Source organism: Onychostoma macrolepis, chromosome 17, assembly GCF_012432095.1.
Source record: "Onychostoma macrolepis isolate SWU-2019 chromosome 17, ASM1243209v1, whole genome shotgun sequence".
In the NCBI taxonomy this organism is placed as follows: Eukaryota; Metazoa; Chordata; class Actinopteri; order Cypriniformes; family Cyprinidae; genus Onychostoma; species Onychostoma macrolepis.
Window position 1 is genome coordinate 14,609,782 of NC_081171.1, and position 16,494 is coordinate 14,626,275.

Consider the following 16,494-nt stretch of genomic DNA (forward strand, 5'->3'; position numbering starts at 1 on the left):
GCTGTTATTGTTAGATTATGTTACTTATTCAAATAACACACAATCATCCTATTATTTCTTGATAAAATGTATGAAGCTGTAATAACTTAATGTTTGCCTGCAGCTGTAAAAGTAGATCTTGGTGAGAAAAAGATAGAAAGCCGGTGACTGTGGTTTAGAGTTATTTTAATGTCAGTGGAATCTAAAATTTTATGTTTATTTGATGCAGTATTTTATTGGTGTTGGACTCAATAAAACCACCATATACAAACCATATTTTAAAGTAATTAAATGTTAGACAATTTATATATACTGCAATGCTAAATATATTTTACATAATGAATTATAATTAATTCTAAACATATTTATTTGAATAATTATTTATTTGTATAACGTGTACATAAAATTCAGCTTTTTAAAAGCTATAATAAATACAAGATTATCCGTGAATTGAAAGATCTTTGATGCTTTGACACTTTGAACTAAATCATTACTCCTGCAGTGTGAAGTGTTGCAAGAGAGTGTAAAGAGAGTCTTTGAGAGCAATCTACTTTGGCAAATGAAAATTACACAGCCATTTATCTTTGAAAGATTTAGCCTCATTCTTCATGTTGTTGCATCAACTTGCCCAAATGAAACTCCCAAGTTTTATAAACACTGGCCAAAAGAGAGCATCACTCTGAATGCATGACTACCTCCAGCAGTGAGGCTGTAGTTAGGCCATATGAAGATGGAGTGTCACATCTTCACATTGTCCCTTGATACGCCGCCGGCCAATTGGACAATTAGCAGAGCCTGAAGCCAGAAGAGAACCTTCCGTCATCACTCTCTTCCTCCATAAACAGGAGCTGATGAAGAGAGCAGCAGGGGGTTTGACTAAGCGCCATCTCACACCAGGCCTAATCTCCCCACAGATGCCTCATCTGTGTCCTCTAATGAAGACTAAACTTACTCTCAGCAGCCACCTGATTGAGGCGAGACGCTGCCGCCTTATAGAGGAACTGAAATGAAATTGAGAGAGACAGGAAGGTTTAATCAATCAAGATTTTTTTTTAATATCTCAACACATTGGACTGAAGTTTTGATGAGGGAGATGATGAAACTGTTGCAATGAGCGGCAAGAAAATCTTGAAAAATTATAAGCCAGCCCTGTTGCTAGTCGATCACTGCATGGTCTTCACTGGGTATTCGGCTACCTCAGGCAAGATAACCAATTGAAGTGAATGCATATACCAAATACAAAGGGCACTGCAGATGGTACAGGCCGTGAACAAGTGTGCACTGATAAATCATTTCATAGGAAATAAAGAGAGATAGTTGGCCATAAGTCACTGTGTATTGCACAAACTTTATTTTTTTTAAACTGAATTTTTATTCAGTTTAAAAGAATAGTTCATTCAAAAAAAAAAATTTGCTTAAATGGGTCATATGATGCGATTTCAAGTTTTCCTTTCTCTTTGGAGTGTTACAAGCTGTTTGTGCATAGATTAGATCCCTGAAGTTGCAAAGACTAAAGTCTCAAAACCAAAGAGATATTCTTTATAAAAGTTAAGACTCGACCGCGCCCTCCTAAAATGGCTCATTCAAACACGCCCCCACATGTCTATGTCACGGTGTGGGAAGATTTGCAAAACACCGCCCAAATGTATTCGCAAAGAAAGAAGGCGTGATTTTTATTCTCGCTGTACTATTGTTTCTGCCGCCGGCGCCATGTCGTGGAGACGCTGTGTTTCTTGTGAAAGCAAAAGAACTTTGTTTGGGCTTCCAAAAGAGGACACAACTAGAAATCAGTGGTTAAGTTGTATTTACAACACTGTTCCAGAACAGTTCAACCCAAATATTAGAGTGTGTGCAGCGCATTTACGGAAGACTATTTCCTGAACCTGGGAGAGTAGCCTACAATGCCAGCTGTGCACAAAGGCTGTTTCTATAAAGTGGGGCAATTCCAACTTTGCAAGGACAGTCTGGCGCTTCTGACTCATAGCCTGTATAGTAAGTACGTTTTCTTATTTTAAGAATTTGCTACTGACTATTCAAATGCGAGTTTTGAGCTGTGTAGAGTAGTGCTTGCTGTTTGTCATTTCTCCGATCACAAATGCAGACATGGTAATGATTACGCGACGTGGTGCAACGCGACGCATAAAAAGACAGTACAAGTCATTATAATCAATAAATATGTCCCCACTGGATGCAACAAATGTCTAATTTATAATGGGTTTCATTGTTTTTGTCTCATCGTGCCAGGACAAGGCATCACAATACGGTGAGGGCATAACATTTCCGTTACACGCTTGAGGTATTTGGCCAATCAAAACGCACTGGATAGCTGGCCAATCAGAGCACACCTCACTTCTCAGAACGATGAGCTTTGTAAAAATCGACGCGTTTCAGAAAGGAGGAGCATAGAGGAGCAACAATAATGTACAGTATGTGGAAAATAATGTGTTTTTTGAACCTTAAACCACACATTGCATTACACCAAATACACAAAATAATGTTCTTTTTAGCAACGTCATATGACCCCTTTAACATTTACTCACCCTCAGGCTATCCAAAATGTAAATGAGGTTGTTTCTCCATCGAAACAGATTTGTAGAAATGTACCATTACATCACTGTCTCACCAATGGATTTTCTGCAGTGAATGGGTGCCGTCAGAATGAGAGCTAAAACAGCTGATAACAACATCACAAAAATCCAGAAGTAATCCATATTAATGCAAAGTTCTGTCATGGTTAGCATTCACTAGAGCATTTTCCAGTGTGCTTTCAGAGTTCCTCTGAAATCCTCCACCTTCCCCAGCTCCACCTGTATAGATCTGGTACGGGTTATTATATATGCAGCAGCAGCAGTATGCCTTAAATACTCACAGCACCGTATCAGTGTGTGTTTTGGCAGTTGCAAGTTCCTGTACTTGCTTTGCAGCAGCAGCAGCAGCAATAATCTACTACTACAGCTATAACCAACAGCAGCAGCAATTCAGCAGTGTAGCATATCTATTCCGCCAAGATCAAATACATTAACATTGTCATATCCATTACCATGCTAAAATCTTCTCATGATAGATCTCCAGTCATCAGTTGTGAAGTGAAAGGCTGCATACCTGTAATAAACAAATCCATCATTAAGGTGTTTTAAATTTAAACCATTGAATAGAGAAGTTCACCATTTCGTTACACCAGAACACTGAATTGACATGACATTTTGATTATAAATTACAAGGTCAAAAATAATCAGTATCGGTTATATGTATTTAGTAAATGAATAGATTAATTAATTAATTAATTTCATGCTGACTTGTGTTGTCTTGTGTTGTTTGGGTTAACATTGTGTTTTTGTGAAGTGAACTTCTGCAGATGAGTTTGTAGAGAGCAGTGAACACAGTTGGAATTGGCAGAGAATTTTTAATATTTTAAAGTTTTTGATAAATGTTAACAAGCTGGGGGTTTTTTATATAATGTTCTAAGTGTTGGTCTTTTGAGAGACAGTGCCTACTGTTCTTTTCTGCTTAAGAATATGAATGCCTCAAGGTGTTTTTTCACCTATGCCTCAAGGTAGTTTTGAGAAATATCATTAAAATGATTTACACTTACATGAGATATGAGTCTACTAGAAAAATCTTGGAGCGGGTTGCTTTCTCATGGCTACTGCAATGCTGGTGTCACATGGCCTGCCATGTCATCTAATTACCAAGTTGCTGCTGAAAAATAATAACAATAACATGTTTACTTCATAAATCGCTGTAGGCAACCATAAATATGAAAATACATCTAAACAAAACAAGCAAACCAAACAAAATAATATACATAACATACACACACACACATAACAAAACACCAGAACTCATGCATAGTCTAGAATGAAGGTACATAGAACACACGCTGATCCACCGGACCAAGCTGAATGAGTATGAGTAGGGGACAAAATTCAAACAATCAGTCCCTGCTGGAGTGATAAAACAACCACGACAACCCATGGCTACCAGGCTACAGATCGGGGATAAATGCCACTGCGTCAAGCACAAATACACAGCGGTGACAGCCAGCAAACAGCGAAGAGAAACTCACAGCAGTCTCTGGTTACAGAGCAGTGCAGTTGAATTCAAAAATGTTACATGGACATGATGGAACAAAAGAATATTACATAGACAAAAAGGAACAATAGAGAAAAAAGAGAAAGGAGTAATGCAGCAATAGTTAACAATCTTAAAGGGTTAGTTCACCCAAAAATGAAAATTAGCCTGTGTTTTACTCACCCTCGAGCCAACCTAGCTGTATATGATTTTCTTCTTTCAGAGGAATCCAATCGGAGTTATATTAAAAATTGTCCTGCATCTTCTAAGCTCTATCATTGAAGTGGGCGGGTGTTTCTGTTTAACAGTCTAAAAGACGTCAAATAAAGTGTGCGCATCCATAATAAAACATGCCTCACATGGCTCCGGGGGGTAAATAAAGGCCTCCTGTAGCGAATCCATGCATTTTTGTAAGAAAAATATCCATATTTCAAACATAATAAACACTTTTCTATCACTTCCGCCATCTGTCATACGTGGAAGCCGTTCCAGCAGATGACGTAGAACGTATGCGTCGCGCACGCACCTCTGAGATACAGTATGTTAGTCTCACGAGTTTGTTTACAGGAGCAAAAGAAGCAAAGTTTCCTTACTTTAGAAAAGGAAAATCAGTCTCCTCTTGGCTTATATTGAAATCCTCCGACATTTTACTTTACAAATCCTCAGTTTGTACTTCTAATTCATGACTGGCGTTTTGTTTTGTTCTCACTCTGCGTTCGTCACTAATCACACATTCATTCATTTTTGGGTGAAATAACCATTTAAATCTTGTTTCAAGATTTAGCCATTAGTATGGCTGACAGCCATTAGTATTACTGGGACTAATATATACATGCTAAAAGTAAACGGGAACTTAGAGTGCACTTTTAAAGAACTGACTTCATTTATTAAATGAAAACTTTACCAACCAATAAATATATAAATAAACAAATTTGTTGAAAACTTACTCACCCGCAGGCCATCTAAGATGTACATGAGTTTGTTTCTTCATCAGAACAGATTTGAAGAAATATAGCATTACTTTACTTGCTCACAAGTGGATCCTCTGCAGTGAATGGATGCCGTTAGAATGAGAGTCCAAACAGCAAATTAAACTCCAGTCCATCAGTTACCATCTTGTGAACTGAAAAGTTAAGTGTTTTCAAGTGTTGTAATAAAACAAGTCCATCATTAAAAAGTTTTTAACTTGGAATGAGTCCTCTATCCATAATATTGCTTTCTCCAGTGAAAAAGATTCTCATCTGAATCAGGAAAGAAATATTCACAGATCAAGCACTGTTTACAAGTGAAAACAGTCTAAAATAGCTCTAAACAAATATGTCAGTGAATATTGATATGAAAGGACAACAGGGGATGGATGTTTTCACTGGGGGAAGAGTTATTATGCACTATGGACTCGTTTTGGATAGAAGCAATTTTTTAATTTGGTTGTTTGTTTGTTTTTTTACAAACAGCAGCTTTTCTCTTTACAAGAGAAACTGGTGGACTTCAGTCATGTGGATTATTTATCAGCCATTTGGATTCTCATTATGATGACACCCATTTGCTGCAAAGGATCCTTTGGTATCAAAATGATGTAATGTTAAATTTCTCCAAATCTTTTCCAATGAAGAAACAAACTCATCCACATCTTGGGTGGTCTGAGGGTGAGTAGATTTTAAGCAAACTTTATTTTTTAAGGTGAAATATTATTTTCATTACATCCTATGTGGTGGTGGTGGTTGTTGTTCTAATTAAACCTTAATAAGAAAATATATACAATATATACAATAACTGCATTTATGTTCAAAGAAATGCATTTCAAGGTGAAGCTTCTCAGACAAGACATTTTGTACCTCACATTTCTACAATAAAATAACCCTTTCTCTCTGAACAAACCTTTTTGAGAAATCTAGCTGCCAGCTTGTTTCAAAACCACATGCATCTATAGCAGAACTGTCCTCTGTTGTAACAAGAGATCATAATGGATTACCTGAATAAAGAAAACAGTTGATTACATGCATCAAACTTTCAAATGACCCATCTGGTTCCATCACACAGAAAATTGTCACAAAAATAAGCCTTTGAAATCAGCATGAAGCTTCTAACTGCAGCGGATAATGTCAAAGCTTTTTATTCAATCTGCCTCTAACCAAATGTGTCATTCTATACGGTACAGTAGGCGTGCTGCCCTGCACCCAGAGGTGGTGAAAGGACCTCCATCTGGATTCCTGTTGCTTTCAAAAACAGACAAGAACATTGGAAAGGATCTATGTATGTGTGTACATTTCTAACCGCGGTACCATCTGTCAAGGCTCTAATACACACAGAAACAGATGTGCCACCTCATGTTATATGGATGAGAGTGGCATGTAAAAACAGCATTTATGGATTACTCTATGACAGATCCTCATTTAGTCCTGTATGGATCCGCCCAAAGGCAATGACCTTCTTCACACTTACAACGCTTACAGCCTGTTAGACCTGGCTGCCAACCTGATCTCACAGAATTCCGTGTAATGTTCACGGAGTTAATTAACCCCGAATCTGTGGTAGCATCACGGAATCGCCGAAAATTCCGTGATGGGCTCACAGAAGGCATCATCCGTGGTCCATGCACGGATTCACTGGTTCAACACCAGCGCTGCATCGGACCACGTAAAAAGAGTGACTCCGATGCAGTTATACTTTCACTGGAGTACCTGACCCAACCCTTACCCTAAACCTACCCAGTTCTGAACAATAATGATGACGATAAATTCCCCAGTATCGCGTCGGCATATTGATGCTAAGGGTTTCCGTGCGTGGAGCACGGCTGATGCCTGTCACTGACTTACATTGGTATCACTTCTGTGAGCCAATCACGGAATTTTTTCTGTGAGCCCATCACGGAATTTTCTGCGATTCCGTGATGCCACCACAGATTCGGAGGTTAATTAAGTCCGTGAACACGGAATTCTGTGAGATCATGTTGTGGCTGCAGTGGTCGAATACTGCCATGCAAAATCATGTAGTGGACAATGCTGCAGAGAACTGAACCAAAAGTAATATTTCTCAGCTCCTTTTTTTTTAAAAGTAAAACAGAGAAGCTTTTCCAGTAACAAACAATTATCTGATGGGTAGTGGAATAACTTGACAAATCCTTAATATTCTTATAGTTTGTAATATTTTAGATTGTATTAGTGGAAAAACTAATCACGTGTTACAAAGAATGATTCTAGAAAAATGATGAGAAATTAACTACCTCTCATGGCATTTACGTACCTGGGTGCACTTTTTAGCCTGACATGAAATACGTACCAATAAGTACATATCACTGCAGTTTCCAAAATAAATGAACACTTTCACACAAATTTACAGAGTTGCGCTTAATAAAGCGTAATTTTCGCACAATTACTTGAAGAATATCATGCTATGACTTCAAAACAATATTAATATGCTGGGAGATTTGAAAACTGATGCTTTTGAAGGTTAGCATCGCACACATCCAGCTTCATATTTATGGGTTTTCATACAAGAAAAGTTTGTTCGGTAGCTCACGGAGTAAGGAGTATGGAGACGGATTTAGAGAAGAGAAGCACTGGTTCGAATCCCGTGTAATATGGTTTGACAAAGCAGTTAAAATCTGCGTAAAAGGCACAGTTGCATCAGCTAACACGTTTTTATATCAGTTTTGCATTTGTTAACACTATAGGGTAGGTTTAGGGCTGGATTTGGTGTAGGGCATATTTCCAACACGATAGAGCATTAACCTTTAGCGACAGTCCCCGGATATTTGAATTCTGAACCGCCGCAATAGGTATCTGAAGCAACGTAATAAAAAAACAGCAACACGTACCAATATCTACATAATAAAAACGTGCCGGGGTTCACATATTGAACCTGTGCCCTTCAGTGGACATTTCTATTTCAAACTGCGGCGAAACGTGCAGCAAGGTACATAAAACGGTGTCACACAAAAAGTGCGCAGAGGTACATAAATGCCATGAGACCAGGTTGGAAATTAATTAATTCAATAAAAAAAAGTAACTGTCTGCCTGCATTGTTGGTAATAATTTCACTCTGTATACAGTAGCCACATCAACGTGGCAAATGTACAGTAGCCTATTCATACACACTCAAAAGTAATTATATTGATTCACATCAATGGAGGATCGAAACCAGTGGCAAAGAAGAAAAAGAAAGTTCTAAGAACAGAACCGCTTCAGTCTCATTTAAATCACACTTTCACACAGTAAAACAGAAAACACAAAGTAAAATGTTTAATGATTTATAATAGATAAAATCTCCATGGTTAACCTGTTGTTGACTTGCTGTTACCCACTAAATATAGAGACTGTCAGGAATAACAAGACGGATTCAAATGCGAGCTTAGATGATTCTTTATTATGCGTGAATGAGACAAGCAAAGTCACAGAAAACATATTCGTCGGTGCAGCAACCACAGGCTTCCTCGGTAACGCTAGGCTGAGGTGGGCAAAGAGCCATAAATCCAAACAAGAGACAACAGGTGGAAACCAGTCCAAGTGTCCAAAACAGCAGGCAGAAAATCCACCAGGAACCAGGAACAGAGTAATCCACAGGTACTGCACAGAGAACAGACATGAAACAATGATCTGACCAAACGCAGAGACTAATATAGAGCAGTAGACGAGCTCCAGCTGAAACTCGTGAACTAATCAACGAAAGTACACTGAACGACCAGAAGGGGCCGATGCATCTATGAACTGTGACAGAGACTTTCTAAATGTGAGAAATTTATTTCAGTCTATTTCTGTCATTAGCTTCAATGAAATTACAGTAGCAAGGTGAAGAGTAGGCAAGGGGCATGTTTTAATGAGATCTAAAATAAACTCATCCCACAGTATTTCTAAAACAATGTTTTAAATTCATGCCAGAACACCATTTGCCTTAGTAACTTTATTTCAGCACTGACACACCAAACAAAGCAAAAGGCAGATTAGTAAGGTTAATGTACCTCACAGACCATCAAAAGCTTCATGTGTGCTGAATACCCCTCTCTGTTTTTATTGGTTATTAATTCTTACTTCTAATTGCTTGTTTTGATTGCATGAAAACTAATAAGGCAATGATCTCTGTATTTGTGCTCCATTATGCTCATAAAATGCTTTCAACTGTGATCTCCAGTTTTCGAACCCTCTCACGGTCATCTGGCCTGACTGGAGTTGTGACTTTCTTAATAAGCTTTGGTGAGTGCGTATGCTGAACAAAGACCATGAACTCTGACCTCAATAACACTTAATAACACTTATCAACTTCCAGATCTGTCATTTTTAAAATGGTCATGACTCTTGCAGTATTTCTTACACTTTCACAAGTGAGTGGAGAAGTATGTGGTTTTTCATCTCATGTTGTGCCCTCATTAATGCACCGACCTCTTCATATCTGTAGAAAACATGTGATGATTAATCAAGTTACCATGGCAACAAGGAGGTTAGCTTGAGAAGGCAGATGGCAGTTAAATCATCCAAACTCATATATAAATCATAGAATGCACAAAAGCATTGCCAATGAACGGTTTTACATAAATCTCACCTTTATATGGGAAAAAGCTAATAATTGACTGTAAACTGTGCACAAATTAACTAAAGCCAATGTCTTGAACTATGGAGGACCATATGGAGGACCAAACCTGCAAAAACAATAAATAAATAAATACGCAAATAAATCCACAAAATAATACATAAATAAATATATAAATAAATAAATACATACATAAATAAATATATAAATCCACATATTCCTGTATAAATAAATATATAAATAATTAAATGTGCGAGAAAATAAATAATTAAATAAATTAAACGAATGTTGTGGGAAATAATTAAAAAAATGCTAAAGGAAATGCTAAACTGAAAGTTTTTTTTTCTCCCCTTTCAAACGATTATTCATTTTTGAATGTAGTTCGATATTTATTTTTCCTCAACTCAACATGCTAATGAGGGGGTGTCTATCAAGCATCAGAGAAGGCGGTCTTTATGCCACCATTGGTTGATCGTTATAAAAGTTCTGCGTTCGATTGTTTGCCTGCACAACACATAACCTTGTATGAAAATATTGCAGTCGAACAGTTTGGCGGGAGTTTGTAGATCCATCATGGCGGAAAGAAGGTCGATTGCCCAGTTGCTCCGTGAGTCATTGACTATGTTTACATGGACAATAGTAATCTAATTATTTACCTTATTCTGAATAAGGCAATATTATGATTAAGGTGTTTACATGAGTTGCTTTTAGAATAATCCTTTCATGTTCCCGTTTTACATGTTATAGTACATAGATCGATTAATGGCATGCGTCATTACGTCACCACGCGACGCTATCCGACGTCTCCTCCAGAATTTCACGTATAAACATATAGTTCGTCTTCGTGATGATGCCATATACAGTTTTGGGTGTTTCATTTTTAATTTTATGAAAGCTTCAAGTGCAGTTAATTATATGTACGTGCACAGACGACGATGGTGTTGAAACTCTTTTATTTGCCGTCAAACGGTTGATCGCTGCCGTGTGTGTGTCCTGTCGCAAAATGCGGTGAAAAGTCCAACACAACGGTAATAGTGTGATTAAGGTGTTTACATGTCTGTACTGCACTTCAATAATGCGACTAAAATAGGAATACTCCACATGTCTTAATTCGATTTGTGTTTACTTCGATTATGACTTTAGCTGGATTAAGGTCATCAAAAATCTCTGTTTACATGGTAGACTCTTAATCAGAGTATTGTCGTAATCGTATTAAAATCGGAGTATTGATGGACGTTAGGTATACACCGGGAAATTATTTTGTTTAGACTAAAAATTGAGTGTTTAATCTTATCATTATACATTACTGACACACTATCTTCCGATTTGATACTGTTAAGTGCTTTGACACAATCTGTATTTTAGACTAGGTTTATTTGACAACTGTAACTCAGATTTGTTAAAAATGATTAAATGCTGTTGATATGTATGGTACGTCCCAATTCGCCTATTTATACTATGCCCTAAACAGTATGTATCCTTTTTGTGTAGAAAATGTACATATTTTTGGTTTGTAGCAGAAGATAAGGAACAGATTAGGATCAGGAACACATTACACCTACACCTAAACCTACCCCTTACAGGAAACTTTCTGACCTCAGTTTAGGTCCCCACCATGACACGAGTCCCCACGAGTCTGTGTGTATTCAGGTCTGAACCCATGTGCTACAGATGTATAGTCACTTCAGACAGGAGTATAGACCTCTCCAGGCCAGCAGACATGAGTGTGTTCAGGGCAGAGATCATTTATTACTCTGAGCTAAATACTTGTATGTATAAATACATAGTATATTAAAGATTTGAAAGCCATCTGAATAATTGTGTTTTCTTCAATTACAAGTTGCCTATATTTAGGTAGGTCACAACTACCTGTAAGTCACTTTTTGATGCCATTGGTATAAGACAATCAATACTGACAGCATACAGACAAGTTGTCCACTGGGCCTGTGGTGTTCCGAGCAGCCCTTACCTGCATGTGTTGAGTCAGACATTAGAAGACAGTTTACAGAGGAAGGAGGTTTTGAATTGCCCCATTTTGTTGACCATCAATAAAAAAAAAAATCACAAATTGTCTTACTGTATAAAAACTTGTTTATAAAGTTTACATTAGCTATATATCAAGCATATCTGCATTTATGGTTAATTCAATTCAGTTTTATTTATATAGCACTAAATTATAAATATTATTTCATAGCACTGTTAATATCCAACCAAAAACACAACATTGCAGCTGTTAATTAACAAATATATATATTTATATAGATGCACAAAACATATTCTACCGAAAGAAAAATATACCATCTGACCCATTTAAAAACATTTAACAATCTTTCAGTCTGGGCATCACACTATTGTGTTGTTGAAGTGTGTTAAATCGTGAATGCTGTGCTAGATACACGCCAACAGCCTGATCTTGTTGATCCGCTGGAGGGATCTGGAGAGGAGCAGGTGTAGCGGAAGACAGACAGTGCTGCGTTCTCGTGGAGCCTGTGGTGACCTGCGGTGACCTGCAGTATTCCTCTCTCAGACGGCACATGCTGGGAGAAGCAAACACAAGTTTAGATCACATTCACTGCTGACCATGCTTCTCCACTCGGCCTCCATCACATCTGCATCTCCATCAGGAGTGAAGCTGCAGTCCAGTAGAGGTGTTAATAACAGCTGGCCTCCATCACATCTGCATCTCCATCAGGAGTGAAGCTGCAGTCCAGTAGAGGTGTTAATAACAGCTGGCCTCCATCACATCTGCATCTCCATCAGGAGTGAAGCTCTGCAGTCCAGTAGAGGTGTTAATAACATTTGGCCTCCACTGCTGCAGATCTTCACACTCTCATCATCCAAAGCCTTATAAACACATCGCATGACAAAAAATTACCAATTAGCTGTGCAAACAATGTTACTAAGCTGTCACTAGACTTGATAGTTAAAATATTAGCAAACTGAGGTTAACTTACCAGCTATGCCTTCTCATATGGTAACGTTTTTACACGGTTTTTAAAAGTATAACGATATTGCTAACGCTTACAAGCTAGCTGTGGTGCTTTACAACAATTTATATACATCTCGTTGTGTCTCATTATTTAAATAATTATGTTCACTGATATGGTAGTTAGCAAATGTTAAAAATCAAGTCTTACGGTGCACAGTTGACATTTTCGTGGAGCAGCATCTCTGACGGATCCGTCAGCATCATGTCTCCCGCCGGTGTTGTGCCGAATTCTGACCTCCGCCAGATTATCACCCCCCTAGTATTGGTAGGTTTAGGGTTAGGTGTGGGGGAGGGGTTAGGATTAGGGGCGGGGTTAGGATTAGGCAATCACTTAGCGATTTCAATGAGGGGGGTAATAATTTGGCAGGGAGTAGAAAATAGGCACAACACCGGCGGCCGAACACAGGCGGACCGGGACCTGTTGAAGCTGCTGTGTGCACCGAAGAAACCGCACTGAGTCTTACTAAACTCTTGCTTCGGCATCCCACGCTGAACTGCATCATATCGCCGGGATGATAATCTTCCGATATAAAGTGATCGCACCACCTCGTTGTTTGAAGCAGATGCATCAGTGAAGTCCCGTCTCTTCAGCGGCACAAACGCACTGAGGTCCGGAAGACACCGTTCTTGTCAGGAAACCTGTGGACTCGATGTCCTGACAGGCAGGAGTTTGTGCAACCTTCACAAACACAATAATTTACCATGACGATGAGAAATTGAAATGAAAATAACTACCGAAAACACACTGACTCGCGCCCGCTCCACTGAACACCAGCAGCGCGCGGCACACGACTCCCTCTCGTGACGTAATGTGACGCGATGTTGAGAAAAAAAGGCTTTTTGAGAACTGTCAAGGAAACCGTCACTTTTTCTTCTAAATTTGTGCCCTCACGCCTTGTAAAACATTTTCAAACCCTGCAATAACGGTTCATATGACATTTTCATACAAGGTTATGTGTTACGCAGGCAAACAATCGAACGCAGAACTTCTATAACGATCAACCAATGGTGGCATAAACATAGACATATAAATACCTAGACCGCTTCGGTCCGTTGCTGCAATACGATGAGGCGTCTAGGTATTTATTATGTCTATGGGCATAAAGACCGCCTTCTCTGATGCTTGATATACACCCCCTCATTAGCATGTTGAGTTGAGGAAAAATAAATACTGAACTACATTCAAAAATGAATAATCGTTTGAAAGGGGAGGGAAAAAAACTTTCAGTTTAGCATTTCCTTTAGCATTTTTTTAATTATTTCCCCCAACATTCGTTTAATTTATTTAATTATTTATTTTCTCGCACATTTAATTATTTATATATTTATTTATACAGGAATATGTGGATTTATGTATTATTTTGTGGATTTATTTGCGTATTTATTTACGGTATTTATTGTTTTTGCAGGTTTGGTCCTCCATACCGGTCCTCCATAGCTGTCTTCCTTGTTTGGCAAATGAATGTCGTAGCATTTTACATTTTCAGCACACCGTCACATCTCACTCGACGTGGAGGTAAGTTACGTGTTACAGTGTGCTCACTTTCAGTTTTATAAAAAAGTTTATTAAACTTTTAATTGTTGTTGATGCGGTGTATTTGTTACTGCGCGTGCCGTAAAGCATCCGGCATGTTAACGTTACTGAGGTGATGTTAAGCAGCTGTGATGACGTTAAATCTGAAGTGTTCTACAACTGTGTTTAGAGCGCTGTGTGCCTCCAACAGAAGCTGGCAGAGCAATTGTCAAGAAAAGAAGATACCATTACGACTTTTTTTTTATTCTTTAAAAGAGATTATACGACTAGGTGAAGATCTGACATCGCGGAATTCTTCAAGGATAACGCAACTTTTCTGCCAAACGAGGTAGGTTTAGACATTTTATTGTCTTGTTTGTTACACACACACACGAGAAGTTTGTTCGGTAACGTTACTGACACGCTGTCGGTGAACGCACACGCTTCAGACCGCGAGTCAGCAGCGCATCGAGTTCTCTCGCACTTACACGGACAAAAGCACACAAAATTATGTCAAAATGACCATTTTTGGCTAGTGACAGTTTTAAATAAGTTAAAATGTCTTGACTGATGTAAAGTTGGGATGTGAGTCATGTTTTAAAGGGACAGCAGTTCATGACATTCATTGTTTCTTCTGTTTTCTTTTCTAATCACAGGTCGTAAGTGTATTGTGCATCCCAAGTACCCCCTGCATTCTTATCAAGGGTTTGTATTCTGTTTTATTTAGTAACACTACAGCTTTTATTTATGGAAGCATATGGGGAGCAAAATTCAGTTTGAAATGCAAAATGGCAATGCATTTCTGTATTTAAATTGACATTTTCCCATACATATGTGCAATATTTAGTGCAAAATGAAAATTCAATTATATGATTTACGTTTGCCATTTCCTACACTAGTTTTATTATGCAAAATAAAATCATATTTTAGCGCAGATGCACTCTTTTGACAATGCTTTTCATACTTTTCTGGGCAAGAATATCTTAAATTGTGTTCTGAAGACGAAAAAAGCTTTTACGGGTTTGGAACGACATGAGGAAAAGTGATTAATGACAGAATTTTCATTTTGGGGTGGAGTAACCCTTATATCATAAAACATTGTTGACAATATCACATGACGGATACAATTGGAGACCACTGGAAATGCAAGTTTAGCATTTTATAAACATTGTTTGAACTGGAACTTGATAATTCAATCTCAACCTGTTCTGCACGTTACTCTATACTTCACTTTCATTCATTTAATTTCTTGTCATTTCCAGTCTTCCTGTGAAGAAATCCTGAACGAGGGTCGACGGTTCAGATGAAGGGAACCTATGCTTCCAAGACTCATGTATGAACAACTTCGAGAATCCATGTACAATTTGAGCTTTTTTCAAATCTCAACATGGAACTTGGACTGAACATGCAGCAAAAGGAAAAAAAAAAAATTAGTAGTTTCCCCAAGCTGGCACATGGCAAGAGATACTAAAAGCACACAAACACTTGGAGCCCCGTTCTTAATTTAGATTGTATAGTTCTCTTAGTTTCACATTGACATGTTAGGCATGAGTGCATGAATCTTTGTTCTTTATTTTCAAATGATGTACAAGAGTTTTTTTTTTGTTGTTGTTGTTTTTTGCAGTACCATGTCAATTGTAGATGACAGAATTCACAATTTTGATGTGAACTGTCCTTTTAAATAACATTTCACTTGACTACTGACTAGAAGTCTGTAGCAATTGTTATTAATTACAGCCCTGTCTTTGTATAATTTTTTTCCCATGTATCTGAAAATGTTTTGAATCTTGACTGTTTCACTGTGAAGTTTATCTTTGTGACCACTATTTGGTGCAACACCAATATTGTACAAGTAGCTGCTTGTGTTTTCTTTTTTCTGCCTGGTGCTGTTTAAAACTAAAACACATTGTTAAATTAATTGATGTAATAATATTTTTGTCTTCACCTGTTAAAGGCAAATAAAAGCTACTGAACGCACTTTTAAGAATGTTTACATGAGGTAAAAATAAACCATGTTCAATTTGTATATATTGTGCTGGATTTATTTGCTGCTGAAGATAGGCCTATGCTATAATTATTTAGAAATTTCTGCAAAACGGATTGTCCGTTTATGGTACAGAAGAAAATGTAAATCTACAGAATTTTCCTTTTTAATGTTGAAGGAAATGTCTGTAAATTTAACAGAAAATGTCCTGGTAATTTTCTGCCAGTACATTATCAGTTTTTTTAACGATATTTCTTTTTACAGTGTATTTTGTTCATAATTGAATGTGTTAAAACGAATCGGTTGAGTGAATGATTCAATGACTAACCTATAAAGTCTTCCCTTGTTCTGTTCCTGAGTCAGTGTTTCTGAATGAATCGCTAAAATGAATTGTTTCTATGAATCACTCAAATCGTTCGCTACTTGTTACCAACT

General features: G+C 37.8%; 2 long non-coding RNA genes across 4 annotated transcripts; one reads left to right on the top strand and one right to left on the bottom strand.

Annotated features, from left to right (window-relative positions):
• Positions 1 to 8,400: 8,400 nt before the first annotated feature.
• On the bottom strand, positions 8,401 to 10,875 carry LOC131522766 (uncharacterized). The gene is made up of 4 exons (XR_009266630.1): positions 10,094 to 10,875; positions 9,586 to 9,682; positions 9,358 to 9,435; positions 8,401 to 8,615 (listed from the first exon to the last, which is right to left on the bottom strand). It is a non-coding gene; the product is annotated as an uncharacterized LOC131522766 (long non-coding RNA).
• A 3,079-nt stretch (positions 10,876 to 13,954) lies between these two features.
• On the top strand, positions 13,955 to 16,257 carry LOC131522767 (uncharacterized). 3 transcript variants are annotated; one of them, XR_009266631.1, is made up of 4 exons: positions 13,955 to 14,078; positions 14,287 to 14,424; positions 14,732 to 14,780; positions 15,338 to 16,257. It is a non-coding gene; the product is annotated as an uncharacterized LOC131522767 (long non-coding RNA). The 3 variants fall into 3 exon arrangements; XR_009266633.1 differs by having other exon boundaries at positions 13,961 to 14,078; positions 14,352 to 14,424; XR_009266632.1 differs by lacking the exon at positions 13,955 to 14,078 and having other exon boundaries at positions 14,102 to 14,424.
• Positions 16,258 to 16,494: the final 237 nt, after the last annotated feature.